Below are 22934 nucleotides of genomic sequence, written 5' to 3' on the forward strand. Positions count from 1 at the left end.
CTTTATCACTCATTAGCTTCTTTTCTCTACCAATAATTTTCTTCATTATCTCTTCATGGTATAAACTCTTTGAGATAAGAGCTGCTAGTCTTTACATATAGAAAAACAGAAGAAAAAAGCTGGCCATTTCACAATTAAATCATAAATAGAGCACTTCAGTTCTTTTGTATGTGCATGCAATTTTTAAACACCTCAGAAACAATCAGTTAAATCTGCTTTTTCAGTGTAGTAAATTGACAACAGAACACTCAAGTGAAAAGCTTTTAACTTCTGAAAATCAGTAGCAAACTATGGACTACTGACTTGAAACCCTGGCTGATACCACCTGATCCAGTCCTTGTTCTCTTTCTATGGAATCTGCTACGTTTGAGGTAACGTTATCCCTTTCAGTGATAACACATCAAAAGAGCTTGATAAAAAAGTCCTCTAAACTTATATAACAAATGCACAAGCGTATTTTAGCTCAGAAGTATTGCGGATCCAGAGTTGTCTTTACATGTCACAATTACATTTTCTTACCCATGCTTTTACCATGTGTTATAAGCATATGGCATGTTGGCAATGCATGACAAAAATGCACAAAGTATGGTGTTAAAAAAATATCCTACCAAGAAGTTTGAGAAGCTGCCTATTACTCTATTTTCTGTTAAGTAAGTCAGGCATCTTCTAAAGCACTGATTTTCTTGTAAACTGAAGATTCTCTCTACTCTTGCCAGAGGCTTTTATTTTCATACTAAATAGAAACATGCAGCTCTGGAAGACTTGGTACTCTGGTCTCTTGCTGACAATAGATACAGGTTAAATTGTCAGCTTATTTATTCCAAGAGAGAGTGTAGACCATCTGGTATGGTAGGATGGGTTGACAAGGAGAAAGCAGTGGATGTTGTCTACCTTGATTTCAGCAAGGGTTTTTAAACTGTTTCCCATCCTTATAGGTAAGCTTGCAAAATGCAGGTTGAAGGAATGGACCGTGAGGTGGATCAAGAACTGGATGAATGGCACAGATCAGAGTGTCATGTGTTGGGGTCCCTCCCCTGCCGTGTAGCCCTGGGAGAGGGGCCCTGAGGGCACAGACACGGGGTTTCCCTGCCCCTGCTCAGCCTCGTTCCCATTGGTTGGTTTGTGTTCCCTGCGCGGGCAGAAGGACCCTTGGTCCCGTGACTGGAACAGTTCCTCAGCTGAGCTCCGGCCATGCGGCTGGAGAAATAAACATCTCTGAAACAGCTATCAAGAATCTGTCTGTCCATATATATTTCCTTTCCATGGGACTCCTGGTTTGATATATGCATGTTGCAGTATCCCCACTGCAACAGTCATGGTCAGTGGAGCAGAATCCAGTTGGAGGCTTGTAGTCTTGGCATTCCCCAAGGACCAACATTGGGTTCAGTCTTATTCAATTTGTTTATCAATGACCTGGATGAAGGGATAGAATGCATCCTTTGCAAGTTTGCCAATCATATGAAACTAAGAGGAGTGGCTGATAGACCTGAAGCTTGTGCTATTCAGTGGGACCTTGATAGGCTGCAGAGTTGGGTGGGGAGAAACTTAATGAAGTTCAACAAAGGCAAATGTAGGGTCCTGTACCTGGGGACAAATAACCTCAAGTACCAGCACAGGTTGGAGGCTGACCTGCTGGAGAGCAGCTCTGTGGAGAAGGATCTCAGGATAGTGGTGAATGACAAGCTGACTGCGAGCCAGCAAGGCCCTTGCAGCCAGGGGTGCCAGCAGTATCCTAGTGTGCATCAGAAAGAATGTGGTCAAGGGAGTTGATCCTGCCCCTCTACTGGGCTCTAGTGAGGAGTATCGTGTTCAGTTCTGGTCTCCACAATTCAAGAAAGACAACCCATGATCTCTGCCTTTTCTCTCTCTCTCACTGGAGGGGGTGGGGAAAGGGAGGAACTGTGGGGAGTTTAAATTACATCTGGGCTTAAACCATGACAGTTTTTAACTGGCGCCCAATGTGAGGCACGAAGTGTTCAGATAACAGCAGATCTGTTCAGAATGGGTTGGAAACAATTTTGATCTAAGCATTTGCGTATTAGCTGTGGAGCTCTCTGGTTACAATGTTGCTCAATCTTTTCATGTGGTTGTGGTATCTAACCTTGTATTGTTTCACTATATGCAATACGTGCCCACCATGATGCTCTTTTTCAGAGCAGAGAGAGGGATCAGGATTGCTTTGTTGATGTACTTTATGATCTCAATTTATGGCATGATAACATCAAGGGCAAACAGGGTAATTTGGGATTTGTATTCAGAGTTGCTCTCCTGCCCTGGAGAGCTTCTACCACTGGGAATTCATTAACTACTGTACCCAGCCTGTAGGGGGAACATGATTTTCCCCAGCTTTTTACCCCCTTTTCCTTCTTCAGGCCTGTTACAACAGCTTTGGAGAATTTTGAATTCCCTTTGGGTGTAAAGGAAAGTGTGTTGTTGTTGCTAACTCTACCAGGTCTCCTCAGTGCAGTCCACACCATGGTAGGAACTAAATAAAAGAGATTTTTAATGTGATCTTTCAGAGATCTGCCCCTGATGGTGGATAGTCATGAGTGGCATGGAATGTGGGAGAAAAAGGCCCAGTTGTTGGAGAAATTATCTGCTCCAAAGGCTTGGAAGTTCATCCCTGAACAACTACAGGATCCTGATAAAGTGACAGAATATTGCAAAGAGAATGCTGTGGCAATTCCAGAGAGGAGCAATTCATTGCTGGCCCCTACTATTTATCGGACACTTCTCTGTACTAGACAGCACCCTCAGAGGGAGGAGAAGGAAAAAAGACCAGCAGGCACTGTGGCCACTCAAACTGCAGCTGAACCAGATGAACAACTCATGCCAGTAGCAGGTGCCCCTCAAGAGAAGAAGAAATCCAAGGCAAAATTAGTTCATATAGTGAAGGACGAAGAAGAAACAGGGCCCTCAGAACAGGAGGAAGAGGCAAGGCCAGAGAGAATCACCTGATCCCTAACCCAGGTGAGCTGGAAGATATGAAAAAATATTTCACCTGCCACTCAGGAGAGTCCCGTGTGACCTGTCTGCTCCAATGCTGGGATATCATGGCACACAACATGAAACTAGATGGTAGTGAAGCCAGGCAATTGGGATCCCTGTCCCAGGATGTGGGTATTGGCGAGGGGATTTAGAAGAGGACAGAAGCTCTCAGCCTCTGGAGGCAACATCTGTCAAGCATGAGGGAAAGGTGTTCTCTCATGGATGACCTAATAGTGCACTGAGATGAGTGGAATGCCATGGAGAAAGGTATCCAGAACCTGAAAGAATTAGCTGTGCTGGAGGTAATCTATAGGGATTCAAACAACGAGCAGTCACCTGTAGATCCAGATCAGGTCCAATGTACACAATCCATGTGGCAGAAATTCGTATGGAGTGTGCCATTGTTGCCCACCAACCCCTTTGGCATTGATGTCAATGAAAGAAGAAGAAAGGACATGCTGGAACTTCAGTAAAAACTGGAGTTCAAGGTCCCACTATTTGCCATGGACTCATCCAGACTCAACTGGAAAAGGGTGAGGCTGCAGAATAGTTGCAATACATTGATGACATCATTGTGTGTGGCAACACAGCAGACAAAGTTTTTGAGAAAAGGGAGAAGATAATCCAAATCCTCTTGACAGCTGGTTCTGTCATAAAGCAAAGTAAGGTCAAGGCACCTGCCCAGGAAATTCATTTTTTAGGAGTAAAATGGCAAGATAGACATCATCAAAATTCCAATGGATGTGGTCAACAAAAGAGAAGTTATGTTCCCACCAACCAGCAAGAAGGAAACATATGCTTTCCTTGGCACTGAGGATTTTTGAAGGATGTGTATTCCAGATTACAGTCAGATTGTAAACCCTCTCCATCAAGTGACCCAGAAGAAGAATGATTTCAAGTGGGGTCATAAACAACAAGAAGCTTTTGAGCAAATTAAACAGGAGATTGTTCACTGTAGTCCTTGGGCCAGTCAGGACAGGACCAAATTTGAAAAATGTCCCCTACACTGCAGCTGGGGAGAATGGTCCTTCCGGCAGTTTCTGGCAAAAAGGTACCCAGAGAGATTTGAAGACGAGCTCTGGGGTTCTGGAGTCAGGAATAGAAAGGATCTGAGGCCTGTAACAATCCAACTGAAAAAGAGGTAGTGGCAGCTTATGAAGGGGTTCAAGCTGCTTCAGAAGTGATTGTCACCCTAGCACAGCTCCTCCTGGCACCCTGACAGCCAGTGCCGGGCTGGCGGTTCAAAGGCAAAGTCCCTTCCACACATCATGCCCACTCATGCTACATAGATTAACTGGATCACGCTGATCACACAGCGAGCTTGGACAGGAAACTCCAGTTGCCCAGGGATCTTGGAAGTCATCATAAACTGGCCCAAAGGTAAAATGTCAGACTATTATCAGAAGAGGAGGAGGAGGAGAACGTGTCATGTGCTGAGGAGGTCCCATCATATAATCAACTACCAGAAAATGAAAAGCAATACATTCTCTTTAATTATGGTTCCTGCCTATTGTAGGGATACACTGGAAATGGAAAGCTTCTGTATGGAGTCCTACATGGTGAGTCATAGAAGCTGTTGAGGGATAAGGTAGATCAAGTAAGGTTGCAGACCTGAAAATCGTCCAGCTGTCTTTAGATATCACTGAATGAGAGAAATGGCCAACACTACACTGACTCATGGATTGTAGGGGTGGAAAAGTCTTGGGTTTGTAGCGAGGTGGGTGGGATAAGAAGTGGAGAAATCCTGAGCTCCAGCCCCATCCCCAGGCTTCCTCCCTCTCTCATGTTGTACAGGTCTGTCAGCCTCAGTTTCAGAGGAAATTTTGTCTCTCAGAATAGAAAATACATCAAAATTGCAACTTGAGAACCAGTATAAAACCCCACAGAGTCTATTCAGTCATGTTGAAGCCTGTCAACAATCTCAGCTGACAAAAGTTGGGGCTTTATTCTGAGAAGTTGAATTCTTGCTTTAAAACGTCAGTGTAAAATGTTTTGATTGTTCTTTTCATTGGGATTTAAATTTTAAAGTAAAAACTTTTTTAAAAACTGTATATTTTGAGAAGCATTACAGAGTCACAAAACAAATTCGGTAAATTTTGTATAAAAACAAATATTTGGCTGCTGTTTTTATTTCAGTTTAGTCATTGAAACTTCAAACTAATACAACAATATAAAATTGCTAAAAAATAAAATATTTTAAATGGTTTCATTTCTCTTAAACTACACAGTGTCACAAGTACAAGTGATTAATTAAGCAAAATAAGAATTCAAGTGAGAGCATTCTCCATGCCCCAATATGATGCCTTAAAAACCTTCTTGCTGTGATTCAGATGAGGTTATTCCTTCAAGGAAAAAAAAATTCATTTTTCTGTTTGTGACCACAGGACTGATTTCTTCCTCACTTCTCTCTAGTATTACTGACTCAATTTGCAGGAATGCAAAAGCCGCCATGTTCTGACAGCCTTGAAATTGCCCTTCTCCATGTAGCAGTGTAATTGTCAAGTGCAGTGAAAAACAGACCAAGCAACTCTCTCTTGAGATGTGCAGTTTCCTCAGAGCCACTGGAATTAGTGGAATTGTTGCAAGCATATTAACATTGCGTGAAAATACAGTTCTTGGCAGAATTAGTTGTATTATATAGGCTCTATTTAAGAGTTATAAAATCTGTTCATCTCAGCATATCATTCTAGCCTGTAATAGTAACTACAACTGGAAAAAATAAATATTAATAACATTGCTTAATTACAGCCAATGTTCTTCCAACACAGCCTAAACATGAGATCTGAATTAGCTTTATATGAAAAGTCTTAAATGACTGTTATTATGCTGCTAGGGCCATTTGGTACTTTTGAACTGACACAGGTGCTAAAGTCTGTAAATGACCCAGTTTTAAACTACTTTTAACTGGCAAACTAATTAATGTCTGTTGTGGTTTAGGAATAGTATTCTCCAATTTCTTACCACAAAAGGACTCCTACCTGAAAGAGACTGCCTTCCCACTTGCCCCCCTCTTCTGCCCCCCTCCCACCCCTCACACCTACCCCTTTCAGCCCTCCACTCCCAGACCTGCCCTGATATGGAATAACCTCCAGGTCCTAGCCATGCTCCCTCATGGCTACTGCAAAAATTAACCCTATCCTGGCTGAAACCAGGAAAATCGCATTGTGTGAAGTCTTTGAAATTCACCCAATACTTGTAAAGGAAGAACTCAAAGTTTGTTGAGGACATGCTGCACAGTTAAAAGGTAAAAAAAATCTCTTTTCTACAAGCTAAACAATACCAAGTTACAATTTTTGGATAGTGTCTCTGTGGTGTTAAGCATTATCCATTTTACAGATTTGAATGGACCATAAATATCCTAGCAAATTAAGAAATTTTAATTTTAAATGTTTTCTAACTTTTTCTTGTTATACTTTGATGAAAAAATTCCCCTCCATCAACCAAATCAGTGCAGCTTACATTCTTGAAAGAGGTCTTACTGTAACAACGTCATTGCTTTTATATAGATATACTTTTGGTATTTAACTACAGAACCACTCCAACAGAAGGGGTGCAGAAATGCTCTCCTCTCCTGCCAAAATACACTACAACTAGTTGATTAGAGTACCTGCTTGGCTAATGATAGATTTGAATTCCATCAGACTGAGAAGGAAATTATATTTAGTTGCTTCAGGTTGGGCCGCAGTTTGCTGCATAAATCCCAGAAGCAGCAATATTTCAGAAGAAAATGGCCACAACAACATTTCCTGAAAGGTCGTATTCTGTGATATTCATGAGGAACACCCATAACATACTTACTGGCTGAAGCTACTGAAGGGACAGAAATAATGGAATATGGAGGTTTCTGGATCCTCATTGCATTTAAACAAGCTGGAAATCAGTATTGTCTTGCTCAATGTGATGCAGGGTGAGAGCATAGTTCTAGACACACGGGCATCTCTGGAGTGATGGAGAGGGAAACAGAAACTAATAGGCTTAGGAATTCTATATCGCAACCCTGGATCGCTATTTTATTACCTTCCATATCCATCATGGTTTAGGTCCTGCATTTCTTTTACTAGTGAACCTTTTAACTAGAAGTCAGGGAACATAATTTTATTATGATTGCATGTTCTGAGGAAAACAGCTTGTACAGTGTTGTTATGCAGCCTGAAAAGTAACACAGTGAGAGTTACATTTGGAACAAATGTACATTTGGTACAAAACATTCAGTCTTACAAGTCAACTCAGTTATAGCACAGTTTGCATACCTAATATTAGTTGTAAACATTGCAGGGACTCTATCCTGCATGGTTGAAGGGTTTGATTTAAAAGAAGGTAACAAAAATGCTGGTAAATGGCCCAATTGCATTTAAAAATACTCATTCACATTTAAAAAGAAAATCATGCTAAAATAATCATGGTAGTCTGAAATCAGGGGATTGGATTCTATGTGCAAATGATTGGGGCAAAAATGTAAATGGATCTGAAATGCAACACTATGAACCAACTATGTTCTAGAGGCCTCGTTTAATTCACTTTATTATAATCTAAGGAGAAAAAAAATTATGGTACTGCTGTTGGTACATTATTTCTGCTTAACAGACAATATCAGTAATTGAATATATTTCTGCTGGTCTTGTGACCATATGCCTGCAATATGTAAAAAAAATTTTTTTAAAATTTCTTTTGTTCCCAGTACTGACTGCCTGTCAGAGTGAACCCTCCAGATTCCTGTGTGTTGGTATCTATGGGCTCTTTCTTGCCAAGCTGCCAGTCTGGAGCGTCACACCTTACTGCCTTTAAAGATTGCCCTGCAGAGATAGAGGAAAATGGCAATTTTTACATGATGCAGTCTGGCAGCCCAGGAGATTTGAAGTCAGAACTGGTGCCAAGATTTACCCAGGAGAGCAAGCAGAGGCAAAAAAGTGAACCTGGGCCAAAGCAAGAAAAATAAAGCAAACGAAGAGGGAAGTGAGAGGCAGGAAAGCGTGGCAGAGTGGAAGCAGGTTTTTTGATCAAACGTGGAACACAGGGCTAAGCATTGGACACTACATGTTGTTTGCATGTGTTTATTGAGAGGGTCAGGGTCCTAAAGAAAGTCAAAAGGAAGAGGTCGGCTTTTTTTGCATGCCCCAAATTGTAGTAGATTGCAGAATGCAAATGAGACAATTATTACACCAATGCTCATCAAGCTGTGCTGGAAAGACTTCAATAGCCTGATGAATATGCATGCAAATTTGTTAATTAAGTTAATTATTCTGCTGAAAATTCATTTGTCTTCCAAGGACATTTTCCCAATGATTTTAACATGCTTGTGCCATTAGTCATGCTCCATGCTATTTAACATTACTTTTTGTCCACTTTTTCTTTTCCTCTCTTTCTTCTTGCTTTTCCGTTCTATTCAGTTTCTGTTGTTGTTGCTTTTTCTGTTTTGATTTGCTTTTCTTATTAAAGCTTTAAAACCAGAAAATTGTTTCTCTTAATTGACCCCTGCAATGCTGCAAGATGCTAGCAGCCAGCTCCATAGGAATCCCCTAAAACTAGGTTTCATTCAAATACTTGCTTCATATATAAAAAATCCCTAAAATGTCACCTAGGAAAGAGGGGGTGCCAGGGGAATGGGAGCAGGGGGAGCAAGCCTATCTGGCATCATTAAAGCTGAAGTCTGAATGAGTCCACACAGGAATCAGGAGGGATAAATCTGTCCTTGCTACAGGCGATTTCCTCAGCACAGCCTTGGTTTGGCACAAGGTGTTACCTTGCTCCAAAAGGTGCGATCTTGTCACACCTCCCTCCCTCTGCCTGTTCAGCTATACATAGAAACATATGTGTTCAAAGAGGAACAAGAACTGAGATACTTTTCTGTCACCATGAGGGCCAAAACCTGTTACCATGGCAACAAAAGGGAATCGTGAGTTTAAAAATCATGTCTAAATGGCAAAATGAGATAATTTAAAGAAACAGAAGGATTTTTTTCCTCCTGTGCAAGGGAACCTCAGTATTGTTGCAACTTTGTGTGATGACATTCTCAAAAAATGGGATCTTTTTCTATCCATTCTCAAATCCCCATCATTTTAAAATGTATCAGAATGCACAATGACTATTTTAAATTTCTAATATGGGTTATTTCTCTTAAGTTCACTCATTTTTATTCTATTATACTCTTGTTCTATTCCATTGCAGATGAAAACAAAATTGTTTGGATTTTTTTAGCAAACAGAAAAAGCCCCAGTATGGCAATGGGATGCTTTCTTTCTTCCCACAGCAACAAGGACACCAGGAAAAAGCTTAACAGAAAGGAATTAAAAGGAAGCAAAAATTGCAGATAATGGAGTTTAAGAAAATTAATTGGCGAGGGTTCTCTTTTGTGCAGTCCTTATACATTAGTCTGAATGGCACTGTAGTGTCACATAGATCGTAAACCAATTAGGATGGTATTCTAAACCCTGTAATTTCTGTAATTCCATCTGCTTTAGATGGTTTAATTAGTGAAAGTTACAAAAGCCAAATATATTACAATATTTTGAAATCAAGCCCAAAGGCAAGAAATAAAAGTTACCAAAACCACTTTATGTGCAAGTGGGCATATTGCATGAGTATATGAAAAAAAGGAGAGTACAGCTTTTTCTTTTATTTGTTTGGTTTTTTTTTTTTTAATGAATGATGGGTCAAACTATATTAGTAGTGTAATCCCAATCATAAAAAAAAGACAGTGAAAATTGCCATGGATTCCAAAAGGATAAGAATTCAACCCAAAAGACAATGACCTTTAGTCCTCAGCTACTTTCCTAGCAGGGATATAACTGCTTTCTTTATTGCTTAGACCCCCATTCCACTCCCTCTGAAATCCAATACAAATTCCTCACCAGGAACTCTGAACAAGCTTTTCACTTGCAGTGTGTGGTTGATGAACTCTATAATTTTTCTGACTTTAAGGTGGTGAAAGAAAGACTGGTCAATTGGTATAGCCCTTTTATTTCCAGACACTCTATCTTGAAGCAATTGCCCCAACTGTTTTATATTCCTAAACTTTGCCCAATAAACTGATGAATACTTTAATGAAAAACTATGTCTCAACTGGGTGATTATATACAACATATTCTTGTTCTTATCTTTCTAAAGTTTACCATGCCCCAGTGTGTTTCCAAATGCTAACCGTAACAGCATAACATGGAAAGCCACTGTACTGGTATCTTCTCTCCCGCCAACAGTCCCACAAAAGTCCATAAAAAGGATGATTTGCATGAAAGAGGGTTACACAAACAACCCATAAAATCACTTTAACAAACTGGAAAGAATAATGTCTTTTTTTTAAAAAGGGAATTTTTCAGAACATTAAAAATGTCTACAACCAATTAAATAACTAGCAATGCACTGTATTTATCTAGTGATGGTATTTCTCCTGAAAAGCAACTGTGCATTATTATGGAGCACAAATAGCTTCAGTCACTGCTGACTGACAGCAGCATACTGAAGACAGGGTGTATGCTATTGCACTGTCTGTCACCCTCTGATTGAGACACCGTAGGTGTCCAGGGCTGTCTTTGCTTGCTGTGAAATATTACAAGGTAAAACTGTTACTCATAAAAAAGATGACTTGTCTTACCCCTTAATGAGAACACAATATAGAATTGAGCTATTAATTCATGGTACCTCCTACAGTTCAAACAAATCACTTTTGTTCTAGCTGTTGTGAGAAATGTCAAATCAATGAAAATATCATACATAAAAACAATTATCAAACAGTGATGATAGAATGGAAAAATTAAGGGGAGACAACAATTATATAGCACAGTTAAAAAGAAAGGGGGGGCTAATAAAATGCCTGTGCCTTTATAGGGCAACAGCTGTTCTCTGTAACTGTTAGGAAAGGTTTTACGAATAAAATCAGGCACATACTCTTGCATATCTGATTCTATAGCCATTTGCAATGTGGTAGTTCTAGTTAAGAGGAGAAATGAAAAAGCTTTTCCCTATCCAAAATCTACCCTGTTGGCTTCAAATGAAGTCATATCAGAAGCGTCTCTAGAGATGGACACCTTCTGCTCCTGAGATTATCTAGAGGTTTGACTCTTTCTCTGTATATTGCAGGCAGCCAATTTGCTTTCTTTTCCATAGCCAAAAGGTTGCATCCAAATGTCCTTGTATCAGCCAGTAATCATCACCGTAGGTGTGAACATACACCTTTCCTGCCAGTTCACAACCCACTGGTAAAGAGTAGTCTGAACCTGTGCTCAAAGTTGCTGAGAACAACTGAGTCTCTGGCTAGTGACTCCATTACAGATTAAGTGTAAAACTGTCAGACCATGGAATACAATTTTGGAAAACACCACTGAAGTCCTGAAGTACCAACAGGGCAAAATATTTGTGGTTGTATGTCTTATTAAATGAGTAAATTTGGGTGAACCATACATCTTTGCTGGTAAATTTTTAAAAAAGAAGGCACTTTTGTTTAGCATCTGAGAGCCTCCTTCCTTTATGCAGCTCTGGTTCCTGTGCCCTTGCTTCATATTTCTTTCTTTGGACTTTATCAGCACATTTTGGGATTAATTTCCATTCTTTGCCACTGTATGACTCCAGTGTAAGAGCACCAAAGATTTAGCCATATGGACAATATTAAACAATCTAGGAACAACCAAAAGTCAAGATAAACATTCATACTACAACAAAGCAGAAGTAAATTAAAGAAGATTTAAAAATTCAGAGCTAGGGACAAAAAGGAAGGAAATAAAGATAGCTATTTATTCGGAGATGTTGCAGCAGAACACTAGTGTTCCATAAGGGTTAAATTTCCCTCCACAGGTATAGAAGTTCCCCAAGTATGTGGAAAAAATCCATCCCATATTTCCCCATAGGCACAGTCAGTGGGATTAGAAGTCAATGAGATGCCTGTTGTTCAGTGCTGGGAAGCCACACTGTCATCTTCTGTGGAGAAATCATGGGATACTTTGTACCTCTCTGCTATTTGGTGTCCTCGAAGCTCAGCCGCCTATCAGCTCCCACTGGCAAAGGGGAAGAGCATAGCTCACTTTTCCCAAAGTGAAAAGAGGCAAAAAAGCATCTTGCTACCCACTACAAGGAGCAGCTCCTGTGCTCCTGCCCTTCATGTTGCTATAAATCAAATTGTTTCAACCAAAACCTGTTGTTTGCTATTCTGGCAGCAGCAGTATCCCTTGTGTCATGTTAGGGCCCACAGACTCATCATGGGGAGACTATCAGAAATTCCTCCCTCTCCTGCAAGTTATAGCCACCCTCTTGCCAGGTCTGAGAGGTCTAGCCCACCTCACAGGACACACCCACTCCACAGAGCTGCAGTAGCTCTTTGGGCCTGCTCCTGAAGGAGGTCTGTGCCTCCTGAGCATGGACAGCAGAAGTAGATTCACCATGAGATACAGCTGACATTGAGCCCTGGTGTTTTTTACAAGCCACCAGGGCAGCAAGAATGCTTCCACTTGTTTCTTACAGGATCTAAAATCGTGAATGGAGAGCGGTTTACTCCCCTGGCTGAATGTCAATGACCACTGACAACAGTACTATTGGAATGTACTATTATTCCAATGGTAATTTTGCGCAAAAATTAGGTCAGTGCATCTCAGTGCATCCTTGTCCTGCTGCTTTCCAAAAAGCACCACTCAAGCTTCAGTCTACTTTTATAGACTTACAGCTGCACAGCAATGTTCCTCATTCCATTGATCCTCAGGGAAGTACTTAATGTGTCCTGAGGGACCATTCTCCTCAGGGTATTTCCCCTGAAGGACTGAGACAACCCTTGTGCTCCTGCCTCTGTTGCTGCCTGTTTTGAGCTTCCCCTCCCCCCTCCCAAAGACATGTGCTCCGAGTCCCTTTGTTCCAAGCGCGGGCAAAGCCAAATGTAACTCAGACTCTTCAGCAGTGTCTGATTGGCCGCTCACCCCGGGTCTGCCCCCAATCATCCCCTTTCCCCTTCTCCGAATAAAAGATGGTCGAGGGGAGGCAAACGCTCTCTCTCAGCTCAGCAACTTTCCTGTAAACATCTCTGGTCGTCTGTCTCATTTGAAGGCTTCTAACTGCAGGGAATTGAGCGAGCAGGGAGCTATATTTCTCCCTCTTTGCTTCTGTTGATGGTATTTGCTCTGCAGCTGATTCAGGTACCGATTTTAGAGCTACTAAAGTGCTAGATCGCCCTTGCTACCTCTCAAGGCTGCTCGAGGCTTTCTAAGGCATCGAAATACAAGCGCTAGCCGGTATAAAGCTGAAAAGATACCCTCCACATGCCTCCTCTGCTGCATTTTTTGTTGATGTCTCCGCTGTTAATTGTGGCTGTGATATGCAGGCAGCAACAGTGGTGATAAAACCTTAAAAAGTAAAATAATGATACGTCTGAGCCTTCAATTGCAAAATAAACTTATAAGGGGAGTTGACTCAGCACATGGTTGAACCAATTCACTTTCTTCATATAAAAATCCAACTCAACCTATTTTTAAAAAAATGGTGCAGGAAAAGAAATGGCGATAGGCTTACCAGTGAATTAGTCATGGCAGATTTGGGGTCTTCTGAGACTGGCAGAGCTACAGAACTACATCTAATCCTGTCACAGTCTTAAATTTAATATCATAGCCCACTCTCATTCTGTTCACTAGAGCATTCATTGTGATTTTCCCTCCCCAGGAAAGACTGTACGAAACTCTCAAACTGCACAAGAACTTGTTGGGATTGTGGTTGGAAATGCCCAAGAAGTCCAGAGGCTTCTTGCAATAGGCTGTTGTTACAGACCTTCCAAAAGAGGGGAAGAACTTGGGTAGGGACACATGGGTTGTCAACCCTGCAGCCACAACTGGGCAAGAGCTTTCACCATGTCTGATGGTGCTTCCTTCTATTTTCATCTGCACCCCTATGAAGGCCAACTCCATCCTGCTCTGACAGCACAGCTGTGTTGGCCAGATGTGTGACAAGATACGTACTCTGACAGCGTAAGATGACACCACACTGGCATGCTATTTTTCTCCAGTTATCATTAACACTAACGGTGAATAAACCTCTTAATGGAGATTATCGCAAATCCCCATTTGTCTTCTGTCCTTTTAGGTGAAGAAACACAATATGCGTCTGCATTGCAGTCACAACAAAGAGAGTGAGTTCTGCCCACCATCCAATCTAGTTTTAAACCAGCAGATGTGTGAAGGCAGAGTCACACTAAAGATGACAAGAGCCAGATCAGCTCCTGCTGAGCATCACCAGTTAGCAAGAATAAGGCCAGCCCAGGTACACCACACACACTCAAATGTGTCAAAGGCTAACCATAAAAATCCCTAAAGTCTTCAGCTGAAGATGCCACTGTGAATTACTTGCCAATGAAGAGATATTTGTGATTTCTCTCAAAATCCAAGTAATTTGAATCATGAAATCATGTCAGCAATTTCAGCCTCTGGTTTATAAAAAGAAAACCAAAAAGTAAACATTTAAGCCAGGAAAAAAGTCAGCAAGTGAGACCTCCCTTCTCAAAAAAATGATGAAACGGCAAGTGTCTCTAGAGATTTTTTGAGGGCTGGACACATAAGCTGCTGCTTAGCATGTTTTGATTTATTCTTCACTTCTTAAAACATTTCATCTGTTTATCTCTGCAGCAAATGCTACTGAAAGTTTTGTCATGCTTTGTGCTTGCAATAGACTAATGAATGCTGATCTATACACTCAAAATTCTAGGAAAGACATGTTTCTGAGAGTCAAAAACCCAGCTACATCAACAATTTACAGCAGGGTTTTTCAGCAACAGAGGATTTTAAGCTATGTTGAGCAAACATCAGGTTCTTATCCCACAACTCCTCATTGTGATATTATTCCAGTCCAAAGGAACAGACACACAGTATATTTGATTTATGTGATAAAGAAATAAGACACATACTTGGATGGAAGGCATCCTGCCCTGCTCACAAAGAGCCTTGCGCTGGCAGGAGGCATGTCGTGAAGGTAGAGAAAGACAAAAACAGGAAACAAGAAAAATAAAATAGAGAGAAAATCAACAAACCAATTCATACTTGCACTCCACTGGTTGCTAAAAATGATAATGGGAAGGGTTGTTACAACATTTGCAAATTAGCACATTGCTAGAATTACTTAGAGGCTATAGTTTACCACATGGGGATTACTGTAAACTGAATTTAAACATTCCTTTACACATGTCGATCTAAATCTTCTTGCCCAGAATAGACTAGGGTTAACTTCCAGAAGACTTTGTGACTTCGCTTTTAATGAGAAAAAAGTAAAAAGACAGATGCTGAACATATATACAGTTAATATGAACAGATAGTGTAATGCCAGTTAGAAACCAATTCAATGGCAGAGATTTTTTTCCCTCTGTATTTTGTGTTGTGTCATGTGAATTATCCCTTCTGAGCTTTTTTGAAATGACAGAGAAATAAGGACTTCTTTGCAGAAGTAAATAAGGCACCTTTTCCAGCTTTTCCTTTCCTGCTTCCTCTCTTCTTTCCCTCCTGCTCTCTCCTGCCACCCCCCATCCCCTCCATACAATTTCAACTATATTTACTGATAATCAGCAAAAGTTTAAATGATGTAGTGGGGGTGGTTAACACTCTATTAAACCACGATCTTCAACTTCGAGCTTGCAAATGTCACTGGGAGCACTGGTGGCTAAAGAGAGAGGTTTTCAATTAAAGCTGAGCAAGTGCCTAATGTCTACATCTGTTCTGCAGAAAGGCTAAATATCTTTAAAATTCTAACACAAGTGCATTGACATTGCAAAAGGAAAACCAAATGTCATTGAGAAGTGAATGGTTAAAAGGGTTGCTGAGGATTCTATTGGCATTTTTTGGATGGCAAATTAGGTCACACGGGTTAATATGTTAAAGAATGGCCTGTCTATTGTTACGTTGGCTGTCAGAGCCTATCTCAATCAAGCATAACTACCGACTAAGGGGCTGTCTTTTATCAAAGTCCTTGTTTAGTTCTGAGTCCTTGTTTAGTCTCATTCAAAATGAAAAGCCTAGTAGTTAATATTTTAAAATATTTTGCAGCCTATGTGCCATTGCAGTAAAAGTCATGCTAAGGAAAAAAACTGATGCCAATACTACTACTACTTATTCTGGTACAAAGCATCAAACTGATAGTTTAAATTTGTGAGAATTTCCCTGTTTCTTTCATAAGAAAGACTTTGTTTTCCTCAGCACCAGCCCAGTACCACCCTGTTTCTTGAACTTTCTCAATCTGAGCAACATTGGTCGAGGACTTGTGTCCCAGCAACACTGAACTGGAATAAAAACACTATTTCTATGGGCATATTCCCCCCATTATAATTAATAACTTCTCAGCAGTCTAGGTTACTTTAATGGACATGCCACTTTACTCTAAGCTTTGGCATCAGCTCTGCCCTCTAACTATGAATGCAAAAAGAATTCACAATTGCATCTTAAGAAAGGAAACTGTGATTTAAATGCATGTCTATGTTCTGTAATAGATGCAGCATGCAATATGCTATGTTTTTCCCATGTATTGGAAACAAATCAGATGGAAAACCTGACGTACTGACCAGAGATCTCACTTCATCTCTCCCTATATTCCTCCAGTAGAAGAAAGATTTTACTCGCTGAATGACTCTGTCAAAGCAGTAACCTGGTAGAAGAATTAAGTATTCTCCTGCTTCTTACACAGTAGAAGACTGAATAAAGCGGAGCAAGTACTTCACAGTTCTTAAGATATTTAGCAAGTTTAGATGTCTTCTGTATGAAATCTGTCCCTGAGAGACTTCTTTATTTCTGTAGTTCTTCTCAAAGTATTAGGAAAAAGTGACACACAAGGGGTTCCCCCTGCCCCCTCCCACTTTTTTTTCATTAATGTTGCATTTTTAAAAAATAATTTTATACCCACTTTTGCTATTTTTCTCTGTTGTCAGTTACTGCAAAAAACAGGAATTTCGCCACCATTTTTATTCCCAACCCAACATGGGCAATTTTGAACTGCCATCTGATATGTCAGCTTGGGCACATTCAACTAGAACACAAGTTACTTGCTTTATGTCACCCTAGCACAGTGGTTCTCAGAAGCAGGATAACAGTAAATCATTGCATTTAAAGGTTTCATTTTTCCTCTTAATATTCACTTCAAATTCACAGTTTCTATAAATATGCATATTAATAAACTCTTGTGTGAAATCCAAGTATGAGTATGTAAATATTCAGTAAAATAATTTTGATGTCTACTCATTTCTCCCTATAACACTATATATGGAGCAACAAAGGTACAGTTGAGAAGTCATTTTCTCTGCCCTATCAGTCTTACTGCTTGTTTTTCTAGGTGCTAGCTCCAGGCTAGGAGGATTACACACTTGCTGCAATTTCCTTGCACGCTTCTATAGACCTTCACTTCCTTCATGCATTTCTATGTATGCTTCTGAAGAGTAGACTGTAGGACTCCCATCCACAAACTCAATACTCCTATATAGCAATACGTTTTTCAGAAAGGTAAAGTATTGTGGGTTTTGTAGTTTCCCCCCCCCCAACTATACAGACTGTCAATCACAGCACAGGAGAAGACATTAGGAGAAATGCTGATGTGCCTGAAACTTTTTACCATATTTTCTCCAGCTATGCCTGATATAAGCCATTCTCACACCTAAAAAATTTCTTTCCTCTCATTTAGTTTCCCCATAATTTTATGGAAGGAATGGTATAACTGAGAATTGAGCTTTTAGGCTGAATCCTTAGATCTCTGATGTGATGAGATCTCCAAAGGTATTTGAAAGGAAACCATCACCTACTAGTGAGCTTCCATGATTATAGGGTACTATCCTCATACTTAAGAGCTTCAGCTGGTCACCTAACAGACAAGAATAAACTCCATTTTCATAATTATATCACCATCTTTGGACATGTACTATGGTGTATATGACTTTTGTTTCACCTGATTCCATTGAAACAACAGAGACTGTTGTCCACTCTTCTTAGGCCCTTGAGAATCCTACATAGTAATACCTGTTAAAAGGACCAAATATTCAAATCTTTAATTTTCCCTTATTTTCATGGTTATTAGTCTTATACTACTCATTTTAAGTTTGTAACAGTATCTCAGGAATGTTTGGTGGTGAGGATAATGCATAGAGCTGTCTATTGATCCTCCACCCTTTAAATACCTAACTATTGCGGTTAACAGCTGAAGAACAGCTCAAACACTTCTGTCACTGTTAGACATTAGAAACAGATCTAATTAGCAAATGCTGAGCAAGACTTAAGGTCTAATGATGTAAAGCTTTGGGGAAAAGCTTAAATCTCCAGATTTCATGGACGTCTGTTTAAAGCAGTTGTATGGCAGCTTGGCAAGCCCTGGCTGAGAAGTGTGTGTCTGGGTTTGAGACAAGTTTAAGAGGAGATGTCCTGAAATTAACATCACCTCTAGAGAAGGCAGGTTTCAGCACTCCCTCCCCCACTGATACAAAAGGAATTTCTTGGAGGAAAGTGAAAAAAACTATTTATTTAACAAGCAGAGTGCCCGCAGGGCACATGGATAAAATGAATAACTGTTAAAATATTAAACCTCCTAGATGCAGAGAAAGCTGGTGGATTTAGAGTTCCCTCTGTAGCTGGCTCGGCCCCTCCTGAGGTCTGATGCTGGGATGCAGCATCCCTGCAGCCTCCCTGCTGGTTCACAGGGTCTGATGATGTGGTTCTCAGATCACAGCTAGGCAGAACAGCTCCAGAAGAGGAAGAAGAAGTTACCGGAGGATTTCGGTATGTCCGTATGCTGGGAAAAACCTGCTTCAGCTCACAAGCTGGCTAGAAGCAAGAATGAACTCCCTCGGCTCTGCAGCGGCAAGGATGCGGGGGAGTGTGTGTGAGTCCTTGAACACAAACTGCACTGAAGAATTCACCTGGCTTCCACCCCCCTGCCCTTTCCTTGGACCCAGCTTAAAGCTGCGGGATCCATTTCTGGGCATAAAGCAGATGGTAGGGGAATACAGTATTATCATAAAATCACCCCAAGACAGAGTGTTCTGCCATACACTCTCCCCTGGACTTGACATCATTCTCCAGAAGAGACTCCTGTGCCACACAACCTGTGGCACTAACATACCAAAATGAAACACATGGAATTGCTTTGATATATCTGAGGGCTCCACTTAGAGAGACAGAAACTGAGGATTCATTCAGCATCATACACAAAGCCCATTGTGGAGGCAAGGGCAGGCAGGCCACAGCCCTACCAGCTGCTCACACAGGCCCTCTCTGAGTGTCGCTGAGCTGTGATCAAGTCAGAGTTATGGGATAGGAAATTTCTGACAAGCCCATATCAACTCCCTCCAAGCACAGAAAGTCCATAGCAGCGTAAAATTTGGCAGAAAATCAGATTTCATGCAACATCATTCATTGTTTTCCTTTCTTTATTTCTCTTCCCAACTCCTAACTGCTGAAAGGCAGCAGGGGCAGCACACCAAGACACAGTGGGGCTGGAGTCTGGGCAGTAATGATTCAGCAGCCTAGCCCAAGCATGCTCTCCTGTCCCTTTCCTCCACCATCCCTGGCTGCAGCAGGCACAGGAAATGGCCACTTTCTCAGTGCAGCAGTTGGCTTCTGTTGTTTCTCCTGGGCATCAATAGGCCTCCTCCACTCTGTTTTATCCTGGGAACAGCAAGCACCCCAGCAAGCTGCTGCACTGTTTCTCTCTATGGTCTCCAGAGATAACAGAGACTCAAGAAATGACAGGTGTCTGCTCTTTGGCAAGGGAAGTTTAAGTCTAGCGCAGCAGACATACTGAGAAGAAAACAATCTTCACCTGGATTGTGCCTCCAGCATAAAAGGCAGTTTCACTTGGTAGGTTCTGTCTGTTCTGGCAGTTTGATGCCCACATATTGGATGGGGGGGGGGGGGGGGGGGAGGGGGGGTAAAATATTAGAGGGACTCAATGCCAAGCCTGTAAGCACTATGGGCAGGACCAGTCCCTCCAGCCGCTCATTCTCCCCACCTTTGAGCTCCTCATGGCTGTTTGCCCTCTGTGAGAAGTCAAGCCAGGCCAGACTGCATGCCTTTGCCTGTTTTTTTTCCTATATGCTCTCTACCCTTCCTGATGATATCTTCTCCTCCTCCCTGCCCCCCAACCGTAAAATCCCCAATTTAAACAGATCCACCTCTGTCCTCTCTGCTACTAACTGCACTGGCTGCCAAAAACACCTGTATTCCAGTCTCTGAGATTATCCCCTGCTCCTGGTTCTTGCAGATCACAACCCATGGAACAGATGCCCATCTTCCCCTACAGCTCCTGAGGACTGCCCTAGTGCTCTCAGCAGGACCACCTTTCTTGCATCCATAATTGCAGCAGAAACCCTAAAGGTCCCAAATAAGACGAAAGGAAGCACAGTTTGGGGCACAGGAGTCAGTGTTGCTGGTCTTCCTGATGGGAGTTGAAGACTGTTGAAACCATCCTATTTCATGATTTTTTGTCCCCTTAATCGTCCTACTTCTTCTGGAGTGCTGCAAGCCTGCCAGGAAGTAGGCTGACCTAGAGAGAGAAACAGATACATTTTTGGTGATGAGAAGGGAGCAAGAAATGGGAGGGTTTCTCACTGGTAAGAAATATCCTTTACAGAACAGCATTAAATTTGGCAGTTCTGAGAAATCTCTCTGGATCTCCTAACCCCATCATATGTCATGACTAAATGATAAAGCATGTTGTTATCTCATTAAACAACAGTGACAAAATCCAGAAAGTAGGACACTGCTTTCTCCTGAGTAGTGCTGCCTCTCAGCCAAAGCCCAGGTGGGCTGCAGGAGGACTTTTGCCACTGATATTAAAAAATTATATGGTCTCACCCTCCATCATAACCACTGTGAGTAAAAACAGTTGCAAAGTAAAGCAGGTAGATGATCAATCAACACTACAGGGAAGAGCAGGGGTCTGTTATGTGAGTCAAAACCTATCTCACAAATGGCAAAACTTTCCATACTGAAGGAAAGACTGAATGGTTGAAGCTGAGTAGATTTTCACATAATTTCCAGAAATTTCATATTTCAATAAGATCATGATGATCTTTTGTAGGGCCACAACTGCCAAGCATTTAAGCAGACACAACTAAAAAAGATCTTTTTAAACTGAAATCAAAAAAGAAATGCAAAAAAATAAGGATTAAATTAATCTTCTGCTTAGAACTTTCGTTCTTTGATATTTCACGTTAGCAAACTACATGCATATGTTCACACATACTTTGTATTAATTGACACATTTTTAGCTTTTTTAGTTGCCCTTCTGCTGTGGCCTCGTGTAACAGAAGGGTGTCGTGGCTCTGCTTTGGATGGACACTGAAGTGCTTGCAGACCTCAAGTACTTCCACTGCAGCTGAGACCATTAAGTTCCCTGTGCTAGAGGTGCCCATAAAGCCTTTACCAGAGGAGGCCTATTCTATTTCTCCCAACTAACCTCTAAAATTCAACTTTTTTCCCATCATTCCCTTTCTTGCAAGAAATAGAATGTAATCAAAACCAACATTACCACTCCTCCCCACTCCAGTCCAACTAACTTCTTCCACCCCATTAAGTGTTATGCCCACTCCTTCCCACCCCAATACATGCTGTTGATTTTAGGAACCTACATAAGGTCAATTTCTGTATTTATGCTTTTATTTATTCAATTATGACAGTGGTATTTCCTCTGTTTTTCCATATAACTATGTAATATTTCACAATATGTCTTCTTTACACCACTGTGGTATTTTATCATAACTATTTGGTCAGATAGCAGTTATTTCAGTAACAGAATGCCTGCAATTTTCTGTAATTTCTGTACTATCTAAATAGGATTATACAACCTGTGTTAATAATTGATCATTCCCATACAATGTTTACTAATGTAGCTATGTTGAATCTTGTGTAAATGAGGAAAACAAAAGGTAGAGAGTTTAAATGGCTTGCCACAGGGCTTGCCAAGAGTCAGTACTGAAGCTAGACACAAAAAAAAAACTGCACCAGACTGTTTCTGGATTTGTGATTTCTCCTCCGAGTGCTAGGCCAGTCCAAAACAAATGAGCACAGGATTATCACCAGAATGTATAGTATTAGATAGCTGGTGCTGTTTTAAAAGTAATTCCAGATAATGAAAAATATAGCTGCAAGGTTCTGCAAATATGGCAAGTTCCCGAGAGAAGGCTGGGGCTGCTGATGCCACCATGGTTCATCAACAGGATAAGCATACATCTCTGTCTTTGCTAACAAGTCATAGAGCAGAATCAAGGCTGACATGTTTAACTACTTTTAATCTCTTTTCTAATAGGATTAAATCTACTCTTCAGAGAAATTTACATATTTTACATTGTGATGCAAAGCTGAGCTTCTGCTTTATTCAATTACAGAGCATGTCATATAGGAGGGACCATAGTGCACCCAGCTCAACCAATACACTTATTTCTAGCCATGAGTATTTTTCCAGGTTTAAACTTTTCTGTGTAGAATGTTTTGGCCAACAATTCTTTCAATTCTTCTGGCTACATATACTTGAGTTACTGCAGAACTTACTCAGACAAATTTCTGTAGGCAAAATATGATCACAACATTGCGAAAAATCAGATTTTTTTTTTTAGACTTTTTTCCCACATTTTAGTATGTACCTATTTTTCTAGGTTTGAGACAAAGAAGCTTATGTTTCAAAGGTGTCTCAAAATTTTTAGCAGATTCCAAAAAAGACTGAAAAGATTTATTTAAAGTGAGACGCTTTGGTATCTCCCCCCACACCCAATTAAAACGCTGGGCTGTGGTTCATTAGAATGCTACCAACAGCATAGCACCAACTAATCTTCAGTTTTTCCAAAAGACTCCAGTAAAAGTGTGAAGAAGTCATTACACAAAATCCTTGCAAAAGTAGCATGATGCTTTTGAACTGCATAACACTGAGCCTCAGAGCTACTGGCAATCTACACTGAAAATGGATAGTCAACTCAGAAATACCTAAAATCAGATGCTTAAAAAATGGGAGATACTGGTAAATCATGCCAG

The sequence above is a fragment of the Corvus hawaiiensis genome, chromosome 1 (genome assembly GCF_020740725.1).
Source record: "Corvus hawaiiensis isolate bCorHaw1 chromosome 1, bCorHaw1.pri.cur, whole genome shotgun sequence".
NCBI lineage: Eukaryota > Metazoa > Chordata > Aves > Passeriformes > Corvidae > Corvus > Corvus hawaiiensis.